Here is a 19,950-nt window from a genome sequence, read left to right as displayed (position 1 = left end):
GCGTTCGCAATTAATTGGGAATTACTTTTGGTTATTGCTCAATATAGGTTACCCCAAAAATCAATCATAAAAATTAAACAATTATTATCCATTCCTAAGCTAATTTTATTGATACGACGTTTAACATTTTTCTAGCAATTCTTTTTACATTAATATATTCATACACCACGTTATGTACAGAAAGTATTTTAATGATACTCTTATTAAAGTGAACGAGAATTATATCTTAGTTATTTGCATCAATTTCAAAATTCTTCAATATTAATAAATAGTAATTTAGATTTTATTTATGTGTGAAAGAAAACAATATAAGAGCAATTTCATATTAATTCTTTATAACAATTTCTTTTATATGAACTTATTCGGTCATCACACTATCTATATGAAAACTTGTAGATACGCTCATATAATTTAATGAGAATTGGAACTTAATTATTTGCATCAATATCAAAATACTTTTATATATAGTTTATAAAGGAATGGTTTGAGTTTTTAATTTATTATTTACCCAAAATTTATTTTATCTATTTAATCGTGACTTAAAATTTTTCTGGTACTTATAACAATATGAATGAATGATTCATTGCAATATATCCTTGTTTGATATGAACTGTCATACCTAACATAATGATAATGCCAATTATTAATATATTATTATATAAAAAACACTTATTTTTATATTAAAAATTAACTCTAATTTTTGTGTTTTCGGTTGATCAAAAGACATTTCTAGTCTTTTAAAAAGTGTTTTCTTCAATTATGTATGAAAACGGAATTTAGAAATTTTTAAAGTTTTTGATTGCATACCATGAAAAATATTTCTCAAAATAGTTGATTCTACTGAAACAATTTATCAAAGCGACGTGCCTGTGAAACCAAAAGGGGGGCTTAAAGCACAAGGAATATTATTGTTTCGATTGATTTTAGAAAGCGCTTGCGTTAGAGTTCTCAAAGAATACTTTTTTAATTGATAGTGCAAAAGGAGTAGGAGAGTGGAAAATAAAAACTAGAACAAACTAGACTATTAGAACAATATTATTGGCGTAATGTGGTAAGTTGTAATTGAAGATCAAGTTCTGTTATAAAAAATATATTCTGTGATTAACGTAGCGGATTGAAATTTTTAAATATTTATTTATAGTCATTTTATAGGATTTATTATTTTGTTCTCTAGAACGAAAGAAATCTTAAAGATCAATAAAATTTAAATATTCGGGTTTGAAAATGTACTATTTGTTGTTCTATAACAACACAAAGTATATTATATACTTTCATGATAGATACTTTGTATATACTCTCTTGTAGGGCACAAATTAGTCGTATTAACATGTTCACATGCTGAATGAGGTCTTTATTTTTAGGTTTTTTGTTCTTTAAAGAGAAAGTAAAAGTAATGAATAATGCTTGTTTTAACGGTTTTGTCCGTGTTTTTATTGTTTACGTTTTTTTTTAGTATTTGTATGATTGTATTTAAATCTAGTTTAATTAAAATTAATTCAATAAAATTAATAACTGGAATTAAAAAAAAAAATGACGCAAATTAAATAATTTTAAATTCTAAAGAAAAGGTAAGAAGTTCAAAGGAAATACAGCTTTGTTCTCAATATTCGCAGCAATGTTAGTCGCAAAATATTAAATTTTTGTTTTTGTTCTTTTCTAATTTGATTCATTTTAAAATATTATTTAATGTTTATATTTATAATAATTTAAATGTTTAATTTGAATTTGATTTCATTAGGCGGAATTCAACCACGTACTGAACGCGTGCTTGTCTGGAAGACAGCAACAGCGAAAAGCATGCTCAAGCAAATAAGCAAATGACAGCCCTAGGACTGTTTATCAGTCGCGTTCTCCGTCATCATCGTATCAGTTTTGAATGTTCAGAGTCCGTAAATCGGATTAATGGAAATTCGCACATCATTTCTTCAACTCTATTTTATTTCTTATCAATTTAAATACACATATACATACATATGTATTTAGATATACAAACATACATATATGGATCATCCACTTAGTAGGCATATACTATCTATCTAAATACAATTATCTGTCTGTATTTATTTGGTTATCAGTATTTCGAGTATTTTTAAATAAGATGTAATAAAAATTAGTACGAATATTAAAAAAAACCAAATAAGATTAAAGTGGCCATTAGAAATAATTAAAAAGTAATTTATTATAAAACATTTTGCTGACATTTTAATTAAACTACATACATATGTATATACAGAATGCCAAATAATCCATTTACAGCGTAGAATACATAAAGCAAATTTATTTTTCTCATAAAATGAAAATCTTCTGATTGTTTTAAAATAGAAATTTGAAATGATTATTTCAATATCTGATAATTTCAAAAGTTTTTTGGGTTTTTATGACTTTATATCAGACTTCTTTAATCGCTAATCAGCAGTTTCATCTTTGATATAATAAATAACAGAAATGATTTTAATCAAAGGAAATGTTGACAAGTTGCTCTGTTTCAATGAAACACTTCTGAAGTGATACTTGAACAAATTATCAGAAAAAAATAAATAGAACAGTCAGAAGTTTTCAAGAACTTTTTTAATTTATCAGATAATCTACAATAAAATTACAATTAAGAAGTTTTCGAAATGTTGACAAATTTAAAAAGTTTCTTAAGTTTATGCAATGGAATTGATTGTTTCTAACCTTAAATTGATGATTAGCAAAGTTAATCAGTTTTATTTATCTAGTAATTATATACTATAATTATGTATGAAAATGAATTCATGAGTGTTTGTTTCTTCCATTTCGTATATATCTTGCATTTCACTTTATCGAAATCCATTTTGAATCATCTTTCATATTCACTAAGAGGTCTCTTATTTATGCTCAGATAAATGCATTCGTAAAAACATTTTGTATACTATAAGTGATTTCAGTTGTATTCTAATGACCAACAGCATTCAATCTTTTTATGTTCTACGATTGTAATCACGATTTATTTATACAAGAAATGAGACAGTACATCCTTATAATAATATGTGTTCATGGTTCTTTATCGTGCCCATTTTTGAAGTAAATATGTTGAAAACACATTACACTGTGAATAGTGTTGGCACTGAATACAACTGTTCGTAGATCAATTTTGACAAGGACAACTACCATTGAAAGTTGAAGATGTTGCAAAATCAGAACCATTTCCAAATTTTATTGGTCGAGAAAAGTAATCATTGAAACAATAATGGCAAAAAATGGTTAGATTGTAAGGATCATAATGTAGAGGAACATACATAAAGAGGAACACATGCTGCCAATCAAAATCCATGATAATCACAAATCACACTCAAGCAATGTATGATTTCGTTAAAGTTCAGTAAACAGTTTCATTGAAGTTTATGTGATTAGTATTGAACATTTCAACAATACTAATTATTGTTAAATTGGCATAATAAGTCTATTTTGTTTTTGATGCCAATTACAATATCAATTACTTGTATTTCGATCCCGTATTTAGGTCAATAAAAAGTGTGTAGTGGTCGGTCCTTGCGCTCAATTTTTGGGTGAATAATCAAATATTATTTATCTAAATTGACATAATACGTCTATTTTGTTTTTGAAAAATGAATTAGCGGATAAAATGAAAGTGTTTTGTAGATATACAATAGATACTATCCGAAAAATTTGTACCGACATCCTGAAGAACTGTTACTTCAAAAGCATTAACAATGCTTTTATTTACCCAAATGTCATGTGATTTTAACAGTACATCAGAGAAGCATATAACCTATCGGAACATAAAATTGCTCTAAAAGAAAAGCGTATTGTGGATATGTAATAGATTCTCTCCAAAAAGCTTGCACCGATATCGTAAATGAAGCGATAACCTTAATTCTTTTTGTCTAAATGTCTTGAAAATTCAATAGTATATCAGTGAAAGATCTTTCTTATCGACGCATGAAAATACTAATAGATAGCTTAACTACAAACTTATTTTAAATTAAAAATAGATAAATATATGTATGTGTATGTAAAAAGCAACTCGAAGTCTATATTATTAGTATTTATTATAAAGTTAAATGTTTTAAATGTTGGAAATAGCAATTACTCAATCATTCTTTTTAGCATTAATAACATAAATAATACAATAAAAAAATGAATTAAAAAAAGGTTAATTAATATTTCTAGATCACGTAACTTCGCTGTGATTTGTTTATAATTATTTTTTAATGGAAATTTTTTTAATGGAAATATTTTAATTTGTTTATAAAAAATACTTAATCACTCTTTAAAAATTTATTTTAGAAAACAAGTTTATCTGTTGTTAAAGAAAAACATATTGACTTGTTCAATGTAATATGAAAAAGTAAACAATAAACAAGGTGACAGTATAAGAGATTAATTTTTTTTTGTATATAAAATATTATTATTAACAAATTGTCATAAACATAAACAACAATAATTTCAATACAAAAATGAAACACTTCAGCAATTCATTAACTTTTAGAATTAAAACTCAGCAAACAATAACAAAAGAAATGAGTTCAATGGCACAGAATTAAAAACACCCCACAGCATTGAAACTATTTCACCAAACATAATTCTGTTAAAAGAAACACAACACAAACAAAAAAAAAAACAAAAAAAAAAAATAAACAACAAAACAAAATAGTCCAACAACAAACAAATACGATAACAGAATCACGTAGAATGGAAAATTCTTGTAAAATTTTTATATGCAAAACAAAAAAAAAAACCAAATAAAATAAGAAATATAAAAAAGTGGTGGAATATTAAAATAAGATAATTTTTTCTGAAAAATCTCAGGAAAAAAATATAAATTAATATAATGTTGGGCCTACTTTTGTTCTTGACACGCGGTTAATCAGTGAAAAATTTATTTATAAAAATTTTCTGAACTTGTGTATCAGAATTTTAAGAAACGTCTAGTAACAGACGTTCACGCGAATTAAATTGAAACGATATTAAATAAAGTAAATTATCTCACACAAAATTATTTATACATACATATGAACGGTGCGGCCCATTTGAACTGGAACTTCTTAGGATACAGTATTTTTCTATTTTTTGGAATTAATTTTTTTGAATTTGTTACGAATTTTTGATATCACTACTCTTAGCGTGAACTATATCCCCACGAATATGAATCTTCATTCGTTCATTACTTAATTACTTACTTAATTTGCCACGGTCATATGTCAGCCTTGGCCGTATATAGCATTCTTCACCAGTATCCCCTACGTTTCATGCGCTGCACTAGCTTTGTATATAAAGCTGCAATCGGTGATTCAGTACTTAATGTTTCCACTTTCACTAAAATCTACCATTTTCGTATTTTCCTAATGGTACCATTTTAAAAGTTCTTGTAACTAACAGTTCACCTTGCATTCTAGACATATATGCTAGCCATTTAAGCTCTTGGGTCTTCATTTGCTAGACTATATTAAATCAGCTCTTACTGTAGCTCTTACTGTCGTCCTTTTATTAGCAACGATATTAACAAATAAAAATTATTTAACAAATCGATTTTACGTAAATTTATATATTAATGGTGATCATAAGAAGTCATGCACCACAATTGGAGCTGATTTGGGTTCTTCATTGGTCTGCGAATGTATGCTATATAAATGTTTTCAATAAAGTTATACAAAATTTCGAACCATTACAGTAAACATATTTTCATTTTTTTCACTTCAAATAGGGTTTCAGTTTTATCAGGGTCTAGTCCATTTACAAAGATAGTAGCGTTGCCAAATCAAAAGCAATTGGCACTTTTTAACAATTTGGCCAGTTATTTTTCATGGCGATATCTAAACTCCTGAACGATGGATTGGTTAGCTATTTTTGTTTTACTATCCCCAATGCTGGCAGATTTGCTCCACCGCTTTCCTAGATTTCGGTATTCTACACTTTCTGCAAATATCGCTGTCTATTAACCCCATTTTTAGAGCATGTAGCAAACAGTGCCCTGTGAACAGCACTGTTAGCAACCTGCGAGCTGCTTTTAACAGTGAGAGTATGACTTTTATGTCAAAATTTTCTGTCAAGTATTTTAGTTTAAATACTATGTGAAAGTATTGATAGAATATGATTTAATAGATATCATTACCGCTGTTTATGCGTTTTGTATATGTTGAGTATAAAAACAACTGCTATATCTATCTGTTATATTTTTTCAACTATATACTTTGCTTTCAAAAGCAAATGCTTCAATTTTTGTGGCATTTTATGGTATAGATTGTAACGGTATCCATTTCTGTCTGAAAATTGTACGACAGCATAAAAATAGAATGAATAGATTGAAAACGTGTCCAATATTGGACAATACATCAATAACATACTGTTCTGCTACTGGTTTCAATAAGTTGGCTATAAAAATAATTGATCTGCACATACAATATCGTGTTCTTCAGTTATAATTGAAACTCATGCATCACTGCTATGATCAAATCTATTCTGTTTTAGTACTATGCTGAAGAAAACCATATAATTTAAATGGGTTATTTATTACTTAATAATGCTCACTGCAATTTTAAAGTGGGCTATAAAACTAACTGATGTATCTAGTTTTATTGTCCACTGATAATTAACAGTAAGCATTATTAAGTTATAAATATTTTAATTTTTAATAGAGTTAAATTCGTCCGACACTTTTTCAGATACTATATTTTTGTATATATGTTGTATATATATGTTTGTATATATATAATTAAATCAATTATATTTTTGTGTTTTCTTATGAGTAATTAAGTCTTATTTGATCATTATTTCGAAAATTATATTTTATAAATTTAATAAAAAGCTCATATTTTGAAAATTTGTTTAAATACTTTTTGTTGTTTATAATTTTCTTCGTTTATACTTACACATTATTTAAAAATTTTCATAATTGTCAAACAAAGTCAGAGGGAAGGCAATAAATTTATTACGTATCAACAGATACAATACGCAGATTGTTTCCTTATTTATGTCGGCAGATTTTCGCCCAAGTACGAAAATTCGACAGAAAGTACATTGACTTCACCTATTTTATTTATCCATTGTCCATTTGTCAAGTTAAGACCCACAAATGAATGAATCAAGTAAATGCGTGAATTTGACTGCTATTGCGTTATTAACATTTTAATTAATTAAAAAATATTTTAATAAATTCCTCGACACAAATCCCATTGAATAAAAGAATTTTTAGAGTCTAAGGCATTGGTGTGGTGATTGTTATGTGATGGGCACATCTGCTCTACAATAAGCATACAGGAGCACAATACGTAATACGTAATACGTATATCATTCGTCATGCAGAGGGCAATAACAGCAAAGCAACTACTTGGTATTGTGAACTTTCGAGACATCAAGAACCATGGACACGTGAACAATGGAAATATTTTAAATATTGAGTATTTGTTCATTAATTCTTCTTCAGAAAAACGTACAACACTGTTTTTTATGACAACTTTAAGAATATTTTCAATATTAAATTTAAATTAGAGTATTAATGTAATAATTTTAATGACAGCGGCAGTTTGGTCCATGGAGTGAAATGTCGAGATTCGACATAAAACTTTTGACAGAATTACAACATAATAACCAATGAAATTGAAAATATTAATTTGGAGGATATATATTGCAATAACCCGGTGCCAAGATATATCCTATACATTAGCCTCCTGTATCTTTAGATTCATTGACATTAAACAAATTTTTGGTGAGACTAATCAATGTTTAAACAATATATTAAAATAAAAATCTGTTCAAAATTTTAGTGTGTTCACATCTATTTTAGAACTAAAATTTATAACTCTGCCTTTCTGTAGAAATGATTTTCAAAAAGAGATTATAAAAAAAATATTCAAGTATTCATATGCAAGGACTTAAAATTACTATATCTCGGGATCGATATCGGTTTGACAGTTGAGAATACCAAACTGTGTTCACAATTCAGTTCAGTAAGGTTTGACAATTCATGATGAATCGTTTAACGCTAGAACAACGCTTTTAAATTTTGAAAATTTACTTTGAAAAAAACAAAAAAAAAATAATAAATCTGTTCGCGAAGCCTATAACGAAGTATTGTGTTTAGTGATAAAATTTATTTCTGATTATATGACTACGTCAATAAGTAAAATTACCGTATATGGAGCGAAGATAATCCTCAAGCCATTAACGAATCACGATCTATTGAAAATGACTGTTTGATGCGGTTTACACGTTGACGTCATCATCGGTCCTTATTTCTTTCGAAAATAGGAAAGAGCTGCTGTAACGTTGAATGACGAGCGCTATAGAGCGATATGAACTGAATTTTTGTTTTCTAAAACTAGTCACTTAAACATCGGCATCAAACGCCATTTGGTTTCAACAAGACATAAGATGGCGCAAATTGCCATACAACGCACTTAACAATCGAATTATTTCAAAGAGCGTCCAGAACGTCTTAACAAGTCCTGTTAACTGGGCTGTTAACCCTCGTGCGGGCCATTTAATACCTTTCGATTACTTTTTATGTTAAGTGAATATGTTGTCATTGGTTTATGCCGACAACCGACAAACCAACAATTCTTGAACCTCTTGAAGCAGACTTCTAATATTCATGCTAATATTGACGTCATATGGCTGATAAGGGATAACTCCAAAGCAAAGTAAATAATAAAAGCACTACCTACAGCGGTGTTACCCAAACGTTGGTATAAATTAAGTAACTTATAACGTGATCTCAAAAAATATTATTTTATAATTTTATTATATTATAAGATAATAAGATCCGGCAATTACCAGTATGAAGAAGAACACAATAAAATAATATAATCTGATATTATTATTAGAGAGTTAATCTATGTATACAGTAATAGCTAATAACTTTAATAAAGACTTCAACTTTTCAAAAATAAGGAACTTACGTAGTTGAATGTTTTTTTGTAATCCATTAAATTGCTGTACATTAGTGATAAAGACAAAGAAATGCTGAATGACGCGATTTCCTAAATATGTCAAAGAAAATAAAAATAGAAACACTGTATTGATGTAATATGAGCGCATATATGGGCTTAGAAGGGCATATAATCGCTTATAAAGGCACATAATGATTCACAAAGACATATTTCTCACAACTTTATGAGAAATAACTATTTATAAAAATCTGAATGGTTTTCCAACTGAGATGAATCTTCAGAATGTGTCAGTATCTGAGATGGATCCTCAGATTTCTATTAAATTATTTCACGTATCTTAATGATATTTAAATTACGAATTTTGTAGTCTTGTTTCGATATTTCAAGTATTTTAAGTATAAGGAAATTTCTTCCTTTAAATGTTTCACTAAATATTAGTGTAAATAATGCTTTCAAATACATTTATAATTCCTGAAAATTGTAGAATGGTCATTAAATTAATGTATAAAATCACGCGGATTAATAATGTAATTATGATATTTATAATCAATCATTGATAGCTTTATAATAAACAAAGTTCATTTATGGTCCCCCATAAAAATCTTACAAATTTATCTCTTCCATAAAATAATTACATTCACTTAATGTCTTTAATAGGAATATGATCGATTATGAGCTCATATTATTAGGGCTTTAAAAAATTCGTAACGATATTGGTTTCATAATTAATTTGGTTCCATAAATGTTAAGGTCAATTAAATCCAACAATTTCAAGTTGAATAATAATTGATAATCTATTTTCTGAAATCAGTCACATTAATTATTTTTAGCATATTTTTTTTTTTTTACTGGGGAATCATAAAAATATATTGATTTTTAGAAATTTTTGATATCAGCCGCTAGCTCGTGTTTCAATGTATTTATTGCACACGCTGGTACCCTATAGTCCGATAGAGTTTAATGTTGATACAGTCACTTGCTTATTACTCTTATATGTACGAGTATTGGGATAACTCAAAATAAGTATATACTTAGATCACTTCAGAGGGTTCGCGAAATAACTTCTGTGATGATGGAGTGAATGAATGAAGAATAATTGTCAAATTTATCTTAAAATTAATTCGTTATTTTGGTATTACAAAAATAAAGTTTTGAAATCAGTAAAGTAATAAGTTAAATTTGATTTTTGTAGTTAAAATTATATAAAGTGAATATATTTATTTAAAAAATCATTAGTATATAAAAAAATAATTACAGTTGTTTAAAATGGTTATTTTTTCGAGATCGCATCAATATGAAACTACGTTTCTGTAGTACTTATTCCTGATTTATATATGGTAAATTGGAATTATGTAATTCCTGGTCTTAAACCAAAAGTGATACTATCAGTGTATGGCCAAAACAAGAGCTGGTACAGAATTCTTTAACCCTGCATCCGACAGTTTTAGTATGCCAGTCTCTGGTATTCGGCTATATTCTAAATAAATCCTATTTAGATATGCGCTCAAGTTAATTTTATTAAAATATCAAAAGACTCCCATATACATATCCATACACATAGTCAAGCAGCAAACAAAAGAATGTCTTCTTGACAATTCTCTACTCTTATGACCTACTGCTACGACCTATTGTCACAAATAATAAGCACAAACAGGGTATTTTTCTATTGGATTTCTGATCATTTATATGAAATGAATTAGTGGACAATCTCGCAATGACCGAATGAACCATTTAATTTTGTGCTTTATTTTGAAACAAATTCATCTATAAAAAAAACTGTGATGGAAGAGTAGATTTTACTTCCATCTTATATAAGAAAATTCTTAACAGGTTATATTCTGACCCTTATTCGAAGGGTTGATTGTCTTTTCCTCAGAAACGCCCGGTTTCGAGCACAAACCAATTGCTATGATCACAACGAGCAGGGGTAAATAAATAAATTTGTTATATTCCCGATTCTCATAGATGTGTGTGTCCTAATCTGATACTATAAGATTATTATAAATCCTATGTTATCATTATATATTATGTTAAATTAAGTGAGATGTTTGTAACGTAGTGAATGTGATATCGGAACCCTTTCAAAACACATATATTTTTCATCAACTCAACAAGACTTATCCATTCAACGATACCCATTTATATCTATATATCCCCTATGTTTCAACGCAAGATAAGTTCAATTCAGTTTTTAATAAAAATTTAACATACATTTTCGGATCAGTTAACAAACAATATTACAGACATTTGCACCATGTTGAAATATGGGTTTTTTTATATAAAGCCTTAATATTTATTGTATAATTTTTGCTAGTGTTGCTTATAGTATACCTTCTGATCAAAAAAGAACGAGAGGCCTATTTTTGAATTCCCGCGCTTATCCAATCGGTAAATTAAAATTAAAGTTCTTTTTTGATCACAAGGTATATTGTTAGTAAAAATGGACTCAATAGATATAGGTGCTACACAGGATAAAGATTCATTTAAACAGCATAATGAAATTAAAAGATTTAAAATATTTTGACTATGATTTCTAAAGGAAAAATAATTTTATAATTTCGATATTTAATGCTAAATATTTTGTTGGCACTTAGGTTTTTCAATGTCAGAAGCAAACATGATTTGAATAACTAATAATGTAACCTCAGCATAAATTATGAATGCATTAGTAATTATGTCAGATATTGATTATGGCTTCAAGTTCTAATAATATAAATCAAATGTATCAAAAATTGAATTTAAATATAAATAATTAATTTCAAATTTTGAATCAAACTTACACTATGAAGTGTGCTACTCTGCTCATATTTTTTTTAATTCTTAATAGATAAAATAAAATAATAAATAATTAATATACTTGACAGAGAATTTGATATTTACTTACATTCATAATCTCGCATAGATCGCATAATCTCATACCTTGATTACTGGGATGGGGTTGCATCCGATAAACTCGGCTGCAATCTTCCACAATCATTCCTAAGAGGTGGTTTTGGCATGTTTTAGTCTCATACGGTGGTTTCCGATGGCTTTCACCTATTGCAAAAAACAAAAGCAAATGCAGTATGTGTTATATATCTAAATCGAATTCAAAAAAGTTTCAATTCTTGAAAAATATTATTGATAAATGGGTTAGTAATGGTGAGGATTTATTAAAAATTTAAGTTTAAAGGAAGTTGTTAAATTCAAATTGACCGAGTATAAAGTTTAATTAAAGCACATAATAAAAACAATATATAGCAATTTATTTACTTAGTTTAAAAAATATTTTACATAATTTTGTCGGCAAATTTTTCTAAAAGTTAAGATAACTAAAAATTAAATTTTTTCTTTCTAGCCAAAATATTTAATCAGTAAAATTTGTTAGGTGCGCTCTGAAGGAAAAACAGTCATACAATTTTATTAATTTTTATGAACGTTTAAGCAGCAAACGTGATATTAAATTATTGTTGTAAATTATTTTAAGAAATTAACAAATTTTTGCAATTTTAAGTATCTCACCGACTTTATGATTATGGTTTTTCGATAGAACTTTAATTATTGCGTAACTCTTATAACCATTAATGGCATTTCTTCTGAGGGAATTTCCAATTCTTAGAACTTTAGAACTTTTTGTTTAAAAAAAATGTATGTAAAAATGAATGAAATTCCTTAATTTTATCAATTTTAAATAATATCTTTACTGTATATCAAAATAATGAGTCATTGTTTATATTTATTTTATTTGAATTTATATTACGATAAATAATTGGAATATGTTTTCATTGAAATAAATTTTTAAGAATTTTCAACTAATTTTTCATTTGATTACTTCCCATACAGTCTAGTATAATGTATGGTATATAGTAAATGTATATTTATAAAAAAACTTACTATTTACTATTATTATTATTATTAAAGACCAGGAAGTATGGTGACTTGAATAGATTAATGGTTCACTATCTTGATCCTTAATCCTGCATATTTAGGGTTTTAACACAGTTCGGGGCTTATGGTCATATAATTCTTATAAAGACATAACTATTACATCCAAGAGGTGAATTCTTTCCTGCCAGGAATTGGGAGCTTGTGACTTTCCACATCACAAAAATGACGGACTTCAGCGTCGCAAAATACCAAGTTATTAAAGTTATAGCACAGGGTTCAGTAACATGTAAAGTAACTAGAAAGAGCTCTCAGGTGTACCCAGCTTAGTGAATATATTTTACTTAATATTTGCTTCGCTGGCATAAGAAATTGTTTTGCTTGACGTTGGCCTACACGATTAAACCAATGATTTACAAATATTTTTTCTCTCCTATATCCTGTTAATCCTACTTAAATAGATTTTTGTGAGTGCACAGAAACGCCGAGTACCAATTATGGGCGTATTTGTCCCTCTCTTGGCTAGATGATAAGCGATTTTATTGCCTTTGTACCTTTGTCACACATTTCATATAACAAACAGCTAATAATTTATTAAGTAATTCAACAAGTGATTTTCAAAAACTTTTTTTATATTATATACTAGAGACTCATAGATGCAGGTTTGTAAAGGTTTATGAAGGTATATTTTGTGATCCTGATTTAGCAGCAATCAAAATTTTAATACTTAACATATCAAATATTCAAGAGTTGTCACTTTGTAATATAGATCGTTGAAATTGTGGACACTAATTACAAAAAAAATGATTATGTACTCGTAATAGATAGATTTTGCATCACAATTACTTCAGTGATGAGTCTCTTTATTTACTTGGTTTATAGGTATGCCAATAAAAAAAATTGTCGAAAGATAATGGTTTAGTGAAAGATAGTAGTTATAAGGTGTCGCTTTTGATGTACACATGTAGTTTGCCGGTACTTTTTCAAAACCACTGAAGACAAGATATAAACGCGGAATTTCAACAAATTCCGTCGATGCTAATTGAATCTATACGTTTTGATATAGTTTCCTTCTTGGCTGAGATCGTGGGCTATCTATTTACCAGGCTGATAAATCCAACTCCACATCAAATGAAAGTAAATAAATACAGTCAAATTACACTCGTAAATTTAGGTTTTTTAACGTTCACTACAATACTCCCACGAAAAGGAGGATAGCCGAAGCTGTGGGCTTTGATGCTCGTGGTATCAGATTTACACCCCCGATTGGGTGCCGCAAGTGAAACTCACTACCATTTGTACACCAAATAGTGTTAGTTGATGCTTTTCAGATTTTAGTCGATCCTTAAGATTTTTACATCTTTTCCCAAGGAGGTTGTGGTTGCTACAGTCAGGTGATTACAAAACTTGTTTTGCTTTAAATTGAAGTTATGGGAGATATATGTTCTCAATAAGATGGTGTCAGAAGCCACCAGACACACAATACTTGTTATTTTGGCTCTGTTGTATAAAAACATGTAACATGGACTTGTAATTTCATGTTTTGGTAATGTGAAGGGGCTAGCAAATCGTTATCACTGAATTCTCTTGCAGGATTATGCAAAGTTGACGTTTTGAAAATAAATAAAAAAAATATCTTGAAGATCAATTTTTAAGAATGTTGTTTTTTTACATATAACGGCAAGATTTCAACAATAACCGCAATTTTTTCTTTCAGAGTTGTAAAAAAACAATATTAAATCTGGTTGAAACAAATTGGCATCACTTTTGAAATATGTTAAATGCTTTTTTTGACATATGTATGTTTTTTATTTTGTTGTGTACAATATAAAATATTAAAAATGTAAAAAGAAAAATAAATTATTTTAAATAAAAGAAAACGAAACGAATATTAGAAGGGCAATGGTAAGCATTTTTATCTTATACCTATATCTTATATATATGTATTTACCTATATCTTATATATGAGTAAATGAAATGCTCATATGATTTTAACGGTTGCCTGGAATTTTGCAACATTTTTCCAGTGAACATTCACAAAAGACTGATCTTTCAATTTGGCCGCATTGAAACTTAAGACTTTAATTTTTTGCGAGTAAAGCCTAACTCTGAAGATTTTAAGGGCATTGTTGTTGCTTCATTCGTTTTCTTTCGTTACGAGTATTTTTATGCTGCTCTGGAAGAAAAAATGAGGGATAATATATGAAAATAAAAATCTGATCGACGTTTTAATCATATCTGCTGTATCATCCACTAATTGCATTAAGGTATTTACTATTAGTAGTTGTATTATATGGAATGATTTTTGTTAAACCAAATTAAACAATAAAATACTACAACACAGTGTAATATTTACACAATATTTACACAATTTTTACTTAGTGTATATATTGAGTTATTTATTGTCAAATCACACACAACATTACTCTTTTCGTAGCTTGACAAAATTTGATTTGTTGCCGGAAGGTGTCATTTATAAATTGAGTGGTTGTCATATCACTATTATAAGCAGTACATAAGTATATATGGCCTAAATGTATATACATAATACAATATTTCTGATTACGTATTTATTGATTTGAGCCAGACGTTAATGACTTCGGTTAAAACAAACACGCGCCAAATGCCAATAAAATTCATTCAAAAATGCTGAACTCCAAATTTTGTGCTCAGGCAGGCAAAGCTCTTTTATGATCGGCAGCGGTACTTCAAAATCGATTAAAACTTAATAATATCTGAATAAAAATAACAGCAAAAAACATGTTAGAACAAAATTGAATATATTGAAATTATCTAAAGTCAATAGTAATGAAGCGATAAAATTGCAATAAAATTCTGTTTGTATTTATAGAATTTCCCGCCAAACCAAAAAGTACGCTCGCACGTCTCCATGTGTTATCATTTTGACTATAAACGCATTAAGATAATAACAAAAACAAAAACAAAATATTACTAACAAATTTTTATAATAACATTAACATAAAATAAAATTTTAAATAAAAGAAAGAACTTAATCAAATTAATAAAAATGAGGAGAAAAAACATTCAAATGGCATATAACAAGTTCCCAGTGTTCACTCGGTGAAGGCGTGAACAAGTCAAAGTTTTCTAGAAATACAAAGAACGGACTCAATAAAAAAAAAATAATCAAATTTGCAACTCATACCGGCGCAAGATTGATGAGAGTTGGTGGCAGAACTTTGTACGCGTTAACACATGCCGCGGTTACCGCAGTTACCGCAGTCGTTGCAAAAAATTTATTGGTCAAAATTTTGTTAATAGGCCAATAAAATTTAGAACGATCTATTAAAGTGTGAACCGCTACTGACTGTTTGAAATCAAAATAAGTATGGTGGTGCATAATCCACTGTGTCTATCTATGGATTTTCATATAATGGATTTTGGTTTGTACTGTAGTGTTATGTACATTTCTTCCTACCATACATGAAAGATGTTCATAAATTAGCCTATAGCCTATTTTAAGAGAAACGGGATTCATTTAGGATTTAAGTGGTATATTAAGAGGTATGATACAATAATTTTGGAGCAAACTATTTGTTTTAAGAAAATTTAAAGAGAGTTACATTTATGAGTCATGAAACCGCATTGTATATTTAATATTCTTGATATCTATTCATGTTAACATAAACTATAATCAGGATAGTCGACAATCAGGATAGCTTATAATCAGCATAGCCTATAATCAGGATATCCTTGTCTTCTAACAAGTCTTTGAAAGTGGTTCAGTAAACGAGTGATATTGAGTAGACATTGCTATGACAGTAGACTATAGAAGGTTTTTCCACTAGGCATGCCTGGCTATTATCTCTCTGTTTAGTTGTCCTACATACGGTAATTATAATTAATAGTTATTGAGTGGTTGCGTGGACATATCCTACTTGTTGTTTTGTATGTTGGGTATTCTTAATATATAGCCAGTTTAACAGAATTTAAAGGTATAGCCAAATCTTTTGAATTAAATGGTTCTATAGCCTGGTTTTTAGTAGATCGCCATAGAGAGTAAAACAATTTTAAAACTATTTGTAATTTGAATTTCCTTTAACTGTAATGATTTTAATGCGAGTGTATTAGAAGTAAGTAGATTGAATAAGAGTAGATGAAAATGGAGTACTGGCGGATCATTAAAACCATGGCACACTACAAACCGGCATTAACTGAATTTAAGACACCCAGAGATTGCAATGAATAATCTAATGTCATCGGTTGAGGATTTTTCAATGCTGAACGGGGATTGTAGTATCCGATCTCTTTTATTTTAGCAGAGACTTAGTTGTAGATTTGATTTGTTTTTTTATATTAAAGATCGATTATTTGAATTAACAGCAACATTTTAGTAAACTGAAATTATAACAAGCACAGATAGTCCATTATGACTTATTGCTTGTTGTATAACATATTTAATTAGTTTCGTGGCAGAAAACGAACTGTTAAAATGGGTTGTGTGAACTGATAGAGTATCTGCTAAAAAGTTTCATCATAGAACTCTATAAATTTTAAATTATAGTCTAAGCATCAATTGTTTATTTGAGACCACTATAATAGTTAATATATTATAATCAAAAAATTTTAAAATATTTATATGATTTTTTTTTGCAATGATATAAAAAAAGCAGATAGTTTTAGGAATGATTTTTTATTGTCATTATCCAGTTTCTTTCATAGTTTAAATCACAAATAAAAAAAAATGATGCAATCAATTAGAAAATAATATCAATTGATTAAGAAAAATGTTGAGGCCCTATGCACCGCAAGGAGATCAAGAGAAAGAATTAAGAAGAGAAAGAAGAAAAAATATTTATTGGACCTGAATATGTACTCAGCACATAATCCTTCAATTTATTTACATATCATTTAATTTTTGAAAGTGCCTTGCCTATTGGTGGATAATTGGAGAGGAAAATTTTATGGAAAAATTATGTAAAGTTTAATGAAGGGCTCATTTTAAATTTTATATTATAAAGTGTAATATAGTAAAACCCACGGTTCAAGCATTCTTCTATAAACACAAATCTAACGGAAGTCTCCATGTTTTGGTAATAATTAGTAATTAAATTCATATTTTTATCTTAATCTAAAATAACTAAATTTTAGTGGTTTATTAATCTAAATTAACCACCAAGAGGCAATTCATTGTTCCAAAATTTTACGATCAAATTAAATATTTTATTAAAATGTTGAATTATTTGCATTCATGTCACACATGGGATTTAATCACAAATCACGTCACTGCTGTGAATATTGAAGAGGTAAAATATGAATATTTAAAAATAAATTGCTTGAAAAGTTTATAAAATTAGAAAATAAATATTTTCCACTAAAATGATTTTATTTGCATTGATGTTCAGTATATATAAAAGTATCTTAATTGTATAAAAGTGAAACAGACATTAGATCCATTGCAACTCGGCTTCTTTCATGTGGAAGTTTTGTCATTTGTTTGCAAAAATGTTGACTAAATCAAATGAGCTGACAACAATTGTAATATTACTCTATTATATCCATATCATATATTTTATTATATTGCGTTAAATTGTACTATTTTTATATGCATTGTCAAATTTATATACTCATAAAATACACAGCAAATAGAATTGTTTTTTTTTTTGCAGTAGTGGTGATTACGGCAATATTTTTTTCTCGGTTATAGATATAACCTTTTATGAGGATTGTTTACAAAAATTATTCAAAAAATACTTTTCACTAAGTTTTGGTTTATTATCGTAATTGTAAATAATATGCGATGTACCAATAAACTAAAAACTATTAAACATTATCAAAAACAAAAACATTTAGGTGATTTTTCACGCGGTTAGAAAAACATTCGGCACCTTCCAATTAGTAATTTTTTTATTTTTCGAAATAAGACTCGGGATGAAAAAAATAAATGTATTATGTCTACGTATATAATCAATAAAACTCATACACCTAAATGCTAATTCACAATTATATTCTAAAACTGTTTAGTTATCCTAAGAATCTATGACCCACTAAGTTACCGTATAAAAATCGAAGGGCTGATAACCATTTCGAAACTTTAAAAAAGCTGAATATGCTATTTTAGGACAGATTTTGCAGCTGACTAAGATATTCTAAATACTAAGTCACTAGTGTTTTTAGCCAACAGCCAACGTTGCTTTAAATAGTGTCAAAGCAGATGTTCGGCCTCTTCACAGCTACGCCAAAAATCATTGAAGAGTAGATTTAATCTATCGTCATGGTTTCCTAACTTACACTCGACTGTCAGCATGTCCTCTAAGGCTAGACACATTCTCTTTACAGGACATTTAATTTAAATAGATGTTTGTAGATGTTTTTGTTGAATATGTCCGTTTTGTCTTGAATTGCTCAATATAAAAAAAATTCAACAACTGTTTGCATGACACTAGTGGTATGCTTATCTCTTAGATCTAAATCTAGATATCTAGATCGTTCTCAATGAGAGCAACAGCCAGGCGCGTCTAGATCGAATACTAACAAAGAGTTTCTTGTTGAAATTAAGTGTAGGAAAGGTGTAGTTAATGTTTCCGGAAATGAAACTGATAAGATTAACAATGAAACTTTAGCTATAAGTTCTTTTTATGATATTAACCGTTATTAGGTGAAGTATTGCGTTTAATATAGTGATGTTGCGGTCAGGGTACAACTAATACAGAGTTCAGCTTGAAGCTGTACCCTGTTAAGTGCCATATTATTATCTAAATTCAATCGTAAACTGTAAAAGCATTAGTTCTAATCCTGAACCAATAAAATTTTTCTTAACAGGTATTTTCTTTCCCATTAAAACAATACTAAAAATTAATGTTAACACTTAAAAATTTTGCGTTCCAAGTAAATTGTGGCTCATCTTCTTATTATTTCGCACTACAATCCAGTATGAACCTTGGCCTCCCTCACGATCTGCCTCCATCTGTCCTTATCTTCTGCTACTCTCTTCCAGTTCAGAAGTTGTGGCTTATAGCTTCGTTAAATAAGAATGGAAAGATTGACATTCTACGTTTCCCAGTAATAAGTACAAGTTCAGTTTTATTAGGATTTATCTTAATTTCATATTTTGCTATCCACTGGTTTTAGAATGTTTAACCATTTTGTGAAATATCGTTTCAAAATATCCCACAGCAATAGGATATTTTCCGGTAGTCATGGAGACAATATCACTTGTGCTTGCAATAACTATGCAGCTCCCCTTTTCCAG

Source organism: Teleopsis dalmanni, chromosome X (genome assembly GCF_002237135.1).
Source record: "Teleopsis dalmanni isolate 2A chromosome X, ASM223713v2, whole genome shotgun sequence".
NCBI lineage: Eukaryota > Metazoa > Arthropoda > Insecta > Diptera > Diopsidae > Teleopsis > Teleopsis dalmanni.
The sequence above is the reverse complement of the archived record's forward strand: the minus strand, read 5'-3'. Positions refer to the sequence as shown.